At 40.3% G+C, this 8927-nt stretch overlaps 1 pseudogene; it reads right to left on the reverse strand.

Moving 5' to 3' along the window:
- Positions 1 to 4132: 4132 nt before the first annotated feature.
- Positions 4133 to 5067, reverse strand: LOC103566595 (olfactory receptor 1A1-like; annotated as a pseudogene).
- Between the last annotated feature and the right edge of the window lie 3860 nt (positions 5068 to 8927).

An 8927-nucleotide genomic window follows, 5' to 3' on the forward strand; every position in this document is an offset into this window, starting at 1 on the left:
GATTGGAGGGTTGAGTCCATTTACATTTAGAGAGATTATTGTTATATGAGGGCCTAAGGCTGCCATTTAATCTTGTTTTCTGCTTGTTCTATGTTTTCACCGATTATCTTCCTTTGTACTTCTGACTATACATTTCATTTTATTGGTTTTCTGAGAGGGATTTCTCAGTTCTCTCTCTTTTTGTGAATTGTGGCTCTGCTCTTATTTTTTGTTTACTGGTTACCATGAGGATTGTATGAAAGATATTGGTGATGAGATAGTCCATTTTCTTATGGCTTCTTATCTCCATCAACCTAAGCAGGTTTCTTCCCTTTCCTCTCCCCTTCTGAGTAATTGCTGTTACATACTTTTCTGTTTTTAATTTTGTGAATTTGTGCCTAAGTTGAAGTGTTTATCATTACTTTTGATGCTTTCTTTCCTTTTCTCTTTTAAGTTGTAATTGAGCCTTTGCCTCCGTGTTCTAGTAGACATCCGAAGGCTTCTGATCGTGTCTGTCTCTTTATCTCTTTGCTCAAAGCTTTGTAGACCTTTGCCTTTTTGTTGCCAGTATGAGGGCACTTTAATTATTTCTTGTAGGGGACATCTAGTGGCAATGAACTCCCTCATCTTTTCTTTATCTGGGAAAGCTTTTATTTCTCCATTGTATCGGAAGGAAAGTTTTGCTAGATGGAGTATTCTTGGCTGAAAGTTTTTGTCCTTCAGTATTTTGATATATCATTCCATTCTCTCCTAGGCTGTAGAGTTTCTGCTGAGAAATCCACTGAAAGCCTGATAGAGTTTATTTTGTAGGTTATTTTCTTCTGCCTTGCTGCTCCTAATATTCTTTCTTTATCACAAACTTTTGCCATTTTTACTATTATGTGACTTAGAGAGGGTCTTTTCACCTTGATAAAATTGTGCTTTTGATTAACTTCATTTATCTGTAAATCTGAAACCATCCCCATATTTGGGAAGTTCTTAGCAATTATTTCTTTGAACAAGCTCTCTGCTCCTTTCTCCTTCTCTTCTCCCTCTGGGATACCTATAATCCTTATTTTGCTTTTCCTAATTGAGTCAAACTTTTCAAAGAAATTCTTCACTTTTTAAAAATCTTAGTTCTGTCTTCTCCTCCACCTGTAGAATTTCTACATTTTTATCCTCAGGAAGACTAATTCCTTCCCCCAAGTTCAATTCTATTTCTTCATGATTCTAGATTATTATTTATTTCATTAATTGTGTTTTCATATCTAGAATTTCTGCTTGATTTTTTTATGGTTGCAATCTATTTGCTGAAGAGATTAATTTTATTACCAAGCTCCTTGAATTGTCTTTCCGTGTTTTCTTGTAAGCCCTTGTAATTTCCTTATGATGGCTATTTTGAATTCTCTGTCCTTTAGATTGTATATTTTTATGTCTTCAGTGTTGGTTTCTGCAGAATTGTCATTTTCCTTCTGGCCTGAATTGTTGCTGCAGTTTCTCATGGTGTTTGATGAACTATTCTTCTGTTGGGGCTCTTGTGGTATTCTTAAGATGCAGATTCCCCTTGTTACTGCTAGGGAGGAGCTGGAGCAGTGTTTCTGGCCCCACCCCATCTGCTGGAACCTTTGAGGGTATTATGGGTGCTTGCCCTATCCTGGGATGCATTTAGACACTTGTGTGGACTGTCCTTGTTGGGCGGGTCTTCCTGACTAGGCTAGGGTGCCTCAGGGTTACTCTGAGCTCCCCCTCCCAGCCAGAAAGTGATCACCAGTGGGCTCAAAGCTTCAGGGTCTATTCCCACAGCCATCCAGGAGATGTTCCCTCTTTAGGACTGCAGCTCCACAGTGAGCACTCGCACATGCCTGGGAAGTGTTTGCCCCAGTGTGGAAATCTGCTGAGGTCCCTGTTTACCATCTGCAGTCTGAGGGGCCACTGAACTTGGCTGGTGGGGCTTCTCTGCTGGGACCCACGCTATGCCTGCTACATTATGGCACAGGGGCATGGTGGGCTCCTTCTCTCCACTGGGAGAGCGACCACAAGCATGGGCTAAGGGTTACCACCGCCTCCTCTTATGGTGGCCCCACTGTATGTTCTCACTTTCTGGGCACTTCTACCAGGTTATAAAGCATTTGTGTGCATGCACAGGGCTACAGGCAAGAAAGCAGGGTGTGCTCACCTGTGTCCACCACTTCCTGGGGGGCCAGTGCATCCATCCTCAGAGGTGTAGCTGCATGTGTCTCTCAGGTATTGTCTTGTGCTGTGTAGGCTTCCTCCATTGGTCAGTGAGTGTTCATTTAGTTGTAGTTCAAAAGAGGGAGAGAGGAAGGGAACAGCTCAGTCCACTATGTTTCTGATGTCCCTCTTCTTCACTATTTTCATTAAAGACATCCTTTACTATCATAAAAGTTACTACCTTCTTTTGTTTTTATTTCCACACTATTTTTGTATCTCGATTCTTTGTCTATGTCTTCACTCTCTTTTCCTTAGACTGTTCTGAGATGCCTAATTAAACTCTGGTCTCACCACTTCACACTTCTCCCTACTGCTCTATCTCTTTATCCAATCCTTGATTAAAGAAATATTCTCATTATTGCTTCATGAGGAGCTCCTTACTTTTTACCTATCTACATCTATCTGTCCATCCACCTAGGTGTCATTTACCTATTTATCTATTCATAATGAAAATATTGTAAACACCCATTGATACACCATCAAACCTGAAAATTAGGACTTTAGTAACAACCAATATCAATGACATGGTACCTTATTTCCATTCTCTAACTCTCCTTCCTTGAATATCCTTTCACCCTGAATCCTATACTTTTCTTTCTCTTACTTTTGTTTTTAATGCACTTTTATTGCATCTATATTTATTCCCATAAAGTGTATCTTTTGGCTGTTTTAGTTGTTTATACCCTTATGAAAAGGTTATCAATAATAATCTTTTTGAATTTACATATTTTCAACTTATATTATTATGGTATGATCAAGTAAATTATAGCATGACTCTGTGGGCCATTCAGAAAACAAAGAATTTCTCTAGTGGCTGGAGTGACTGATCCCAATCAGAACTACATTGTGTTGATATTACACAATGGGGTTCCAGGAGGTCCATGTCTACAACTATGTCAGATATATTTGTATTTCCATGCCCAATTGAAAAGAGTAGAAACTACATCAACCAAAAAAAAAAAAAAAAAAAAAAAAAAGGCAGTACTACTGAGAACACAGACACTCAGGAGTGAAAGTCTGGGTCACCTCAGCAGGAGGGGACCAAGTGGCATCAGTTTAGCAACTCTTCTCAGAGATCCAAGCATCAGGTATGCAGTCATACCTCTTCTGAGCTCCTAGGTTCCTGTAACTCCACCTTTCCTTTAGTTGTCCAAGACCTAGTGGAAGTAACTTTTTCCTGCAGTTAATAACTTTGAGATACATCAGAATGCATCTTTTTTCTCTATTAGTCAATTTCAGAATAGACCTATGTATCTAATTCCTTGTTTTAAATCTTTGTTTAAAAATAATGGGTTTGATTTCTGTTTCCTGAACAGACCCAAATTGACTTTATGACATGCCAGGTACTTGATGGAGTGGAAATAACATTGAATCTATCACATCTAACCATGATCAGATTATAATTATTCACTTAGATTCATTCATTACATCTCCACCAATTGTTGTTGGATGCACTTTAATGACCAACATTAGAAGAAGTACAGTGATGCGTTAAGATATCTCTCACCCTCAAGGTTTGCAAATATGGTAGAGATTATTAAACGTAACAGTCCAAAAAATTGACATTTGATTAGTGATTTATAGCCGTCAAAGCATGAACTACTATGATACTCAAATTCTATGACAGAGAAAATGTAGATATTGTTCTTTCTACTAGTAGATGTGGAAGCCAAGGTTCTTCCCTTCTCAACTTTACTCTGCTAGTCAGTAGCATAGCTGGGACAGACACTTAATATTCCTGTGTTTCCACTCTGTCAAAAGGGGCAATAATGTCTACAAAGTGATAATATTAATAGGATATCTTGTCCAACTATTGCAAGATTTCTGAGAAGAGGAATTTAGTGGCTGGAAAGAACAAAGCCAGCTTCTTGGAGGGAGAAGAGAATGGGGATGGATTTTCAAGTGCATCCTAATTGTTCACTGCAGTCTGTGATATATGACTTCACATTGGTGATGAGGAGATTCTCTTGCTGAAAAGTTTCCCCAGGGTAGCCTTCATGTCTCAATTTCTCAGACTATAGATGAAAGGATTTAATATTGGGGTCATTGCGGTGTACATCACAGTTATCACAACATCCTTTAGGCTGCAACTAGTCAGAGGGAAGAAATACATGCCCATGACTATCCTATAGGACAAAGAAACAACTGAGAAGTAGGAACCACAGGTGCAGAAGGCTTTGAGCACACCTTTGGTGGATGGAACCCGTAAGGCTGTGGAAAAGACTCGAACATAGGAGATGATGATGGATAGTAAAGGCACTGAGAAAACACCAACCCCTAGATAAATCATCCTCACATTGAATTGGATGTCACAACAGGATAGCTTAAGAAAAGGAAAATTGTCACAGTAGAAGTTGGCCACTTTCTAGTTTCCACAGAAGGACAGACAAGCTGTGAGCAGAGTGTGGGGGAAGGCATTGGTATTTCCAATCACCCAAGACCCAACAACTAGCAGGACACAAGACCGTGGACTCATAATTGTTGTGCAATGAAGCAGGAAGCTGTTGGCCACAGCACGATCATATGCCATTGCTGCTAAGATATAGTTATCTGTGTTACCCAAGGCCAACACAAAACACATCTGTGTTAGGCATCCTCCAAAGGAGATGGTTTTGGTGCCCAAGAGATGGTTGTCAGCATCTTAGGAATGGTTACAGAGGAGAAGATGTCAACCAAGGAGAGTTTGGCAAGGAGAAAATACACGGGGTTGTGAAGGCGAATGTCAGAGTGAACGACCAAGATGATGAGCAGGTTACCAATCAATGTGATGTGGTAAATGAATAAGAAGAGGATGAAGAAGAAATCTTCCTGTTCTTGCTCACCAATAACTCCAAGAAGGATGAAATCCATGTAAGAGGACTGGTTATCTTCTATCATGGACACTTTAGGGGAAAAGAGGAGAGGAAACCAGAATTATTAGTGAAGTGCTATGTGTTATGATCATCCTAAACCATCATTTTTGATTCCCACGGTTGCTGTGTCTATACCTGGGTTTACCAAATCCAGAGATAGCCAATACATGGGGGGAACATCCCTGTTGGTGAGTAGGACTAATTGACTATTAGCCCTTGACACTCACGTCTAAGAATTGAGCAATCTGTGAATCACAAGTGCTCCTCATCCCTATCCCCAGCATCATTACCCAAACTTCTAGGGTTTAATCATTTTACAAATAATAAAAGTTCATCTTCTAGATGCTAGATACTTTCTTATATCTCATGAACAAATCATAATATGTGAAAAATACAATTTATTCATCCATTTATTCATATATGTCATAATCTCTGCTTTCAAGGGTCTTACAACTTAATGGAGAAGCCTTAATAACACACTAATTTTTATTACACATGAAAAGGAAAGGACAGTATTTTGGGGTCTCTGAAAAAACATTCCACTGCAAAGGATGTTCAGTGCAAGGAGCACCCTGGAAAATTAGAAGTTGTCCTCTGACCAAACACTGAATAAGCCCAGAGCCCATGAGGTAATGTGTCTACACTGGCATCAGGTGATTTCCTTTGGTGACTCATCCAACTCCATCATGGCTTCAATTGCTTCTTAGTAGACTCTCAGGTCTTTATCTATAGGCTTGATCTCTTTTCCCTGTATTTCCATGTTCAGTCACCTCACCAACATGTCTGACCAAAGCCCATACTCTCTACATCCAACCTAAGTAGACTGCAACCTTTTTTGAGGATGAGAACAATATCTTGTTATTTTTATCTCTTCCAGAGAGATTATCATGGCATATTGTTCATTTCATGCACCAATAAGTTTGCAGTCAACAGTTCTTGAATTATATTCAGGATTTTTTATGGGTTTCCCATATTTGGGGTGCTCACGGGCACACTCATCCAGTTTATCCCTCACCTCTATATTTGATCTTGTTTATTCTTCATTTAAAATGATTTGTACGTAACTTTTATACTCATTGTCTCAGTGCTTTAGTTTTGACAATTATCATATCATTTTCTACTTCAAATATTATAATGCTCCCTTAACCACTTGACCACTGGTTCCCTCCTCTTTGATCCATATCTAGGCATAATAATTGTAGCAGAGACTACTAGCTCCTCACCCAAATCCACATTACTCTTTTCTTGGGCACTCAGCTATACCACATTTCCCAGCCTCCCTTGCACTAAGGTGCTGTTATGTAACTTATTTTCAGCCAATCCATCCATGTGTTCCAGTTCTGGGCTTCCTCTACACTCTCTTTCCTCTATTGTCAGCTGAACACAAATGGCCAAGAGGCTGAATGGGATAGTGGAGTCACATGGTGGAATGAGCCTGTGTTCCAAGTTTTTCATATCCAGGGGAGTCTCCATACACCAAGAAGACACATTAGGACATAGAGGAAAAATAAACATATTTTTCTTAAACTGTTACACATTTTGCCATGTATTTGCTACTGTAGTCCAGAATATCTTATGTAATTCACTAATTTTTCTAAAGAGACTTCTACTCAATAACTGATTCCATCTGTAATTCATTCAACCACCAATTCTCAGTGTCTCTTACAGTACACATGGGAATTATATACCAGCCAAAGGGAAGGCAGGTAAAATTATCTTTCCCGTAGATATGATGTGATTCTTCATCTTTGCACCTAAATGAATTTTGTTTTCTCTTTTGAAATGCCTTTCCTTATATTGCCACAGAATTGTAATATCTCAGAATTGATAGGTTCAGTAGAACTGGAGGCCTCAAAGACTATATGGTTATCTCATTTGGTAAGGAAGTATAAGATTAAGAGGAGGGCTTTTGCAACATGCCTGACTAAATATATGTTGACAGGTCACATTCTTATTAAAATGCATAGACTTTCTGAAAATTATAAAAGTAAAACAAAAAATACTTGTAGTCAACATAAAATAAAGAAAGAGAAATACCTAGATATGAGAAATAAAAAGAAAGCTCAAATGAAGGGTTCTAAGCCGGAGCGATGCTATGGTGGCCTCTTGAGGTTCACCATCAAGAAAAAGGTTCATTGAAAACAAAGAACGCAACCGAACTGAAAACAAAGAGGTCAATAAGACAAATAAATAAAAGGGAGACCAAAATTCAACTACGAAAATAATTAGTGCAGACAGTGATTGACTAAACAAATAATGGTTAAAAAAGCAAGACCCAATTATATGCTGCCTACAAGTGAAACATTTTAAATGAAAAGAAGCAGGCAGGTTGAGAATAAATGAATGGGAAAAGATATATCATACAAATTATATGCATAAGAAAGCTCAAATGGTTCTATTAATATCAGGTGGACTTGGAGACAAAAATATGATCAGTTTATAAACAGGGATATTCCATAATGATAAAATAGTCAATTCTTCTGGAAGTCACAACACACAAATGTGGGTGGGCCTAATAAAAAAGTTTCAAAGTACCTTGAGCAAAAGTGACTGAATTAAAGGAAGAAATGGAAAAATCCACAATGGAGACTTTTACAGATCACCCCCACAGAAGTTTATAGGACAGCTAAAACAAAGAACAAAAACAGTGAAGACACATATATGATTTACAAAAATACCAACCTAATTGATGTTTAGATAATGCTATAGTAAACAACTGCCAAATACACCTTCTTTTAAAGTGAAAATGGCATGTTAACTGAAATAGAGCATACAGTGAGCCATTAAATACCTATCAATAAATTTAAAAGAAATGAAATTAGAGAGTGCTGCCAGCATCATGGTGGAGTGAGTTGTTCCCTTTGTCTCTCTTCTCTAAGTTACAACCAGGTGGACATCCATTGACCAAAAGGAAACTTGCACAGCACACCAGAATGCCTGAGAGCTCCATGCATCTATACACCTGAAGGTGGGTGGGCTGGATCCCTAGGAGGTAGTGGAACTAGGGGAGCAACTCCCTCCCGCTCCCCTGGCAGTGGCACTCCAAAATGTGGATTCTCATCTGGTGCATACTGGTGAACAGAGGCTGAAGGGGCAGACACAGCACTCACAGCTTAGCCGTTGCCCCCACCCTCCAGCCGTGGGTGGTGCACATGTCCAGAGGCTTCAGACAACAGAGCAGTGCCAGTGACCCAGCCACCTCCCCTTCCCTTGGCAGTGGCGCTGGCCTTTCCAGCAGGAGAGGGGCAACATCCAATGTGGATTTTCCCAGCAGGGGCTGGGTGCCATGACTTGAGGTTTTAAAAGCACAACAGTATGCACCCGTGACCAGAGTATACAGAACCAGCAACTCATGGCTTAGCCCCCTGCTCCTCCTGAAGCAGTGGCAGGTGGCACCTGCGACCTGAGGCTTCAGTAATCACAGCAGAACCTGTGACACAGCTTCCAGTGGTGGCACTCCTGAAACTGCTCTACCAGCAGTGGGGGCTGCATGCAAAACCCTAGGCCCCAAGCAGTGACAGTGACACCTGTCAACCCAGCATCCCTGGCAGCAGTGCTACCAGTACACCCAGTTAACCCAGGAGGCAGATGCACAGGTGATGCACAGGACAGTAGCACCTCAGCCTGTGGAGAATCTACAGAGAGCCAATGGGGGAACATGAGTCCCAGGTGATCCCAAAAGCAGCAGAAGTTCTTGCAGCCTGGTGACCCCAGTGGCAACAACTGAGACTGCAGTGACATTGGAAGCAGAAATACACCAGCAATCTCAGAGGCACAAGCAGCACAATGAGGGCACTGACTATGCCTCTAGTAGAGGAAGTGGAGGTTGAAAAGTACAGGCTTTCAAATACAACCAGAAGCAGCTCAGAACCAAAGTAACCAAAG

The sequence above is a fragment of the Equus przewalskii genome, chromosome 10 (genome assembly GCF_037783145.1).
Source record: "Equus przewalskii isolate Varuska chromosome 10, EquPr2, whole genome shotgun sequence".
In the NCBI taxonomy this organism is placed as follows: Eukaryota; Metazoa; Chordata; class Mammalia; order Perissodactyla; family Equidae; genus Equus; species Equus przewalskii.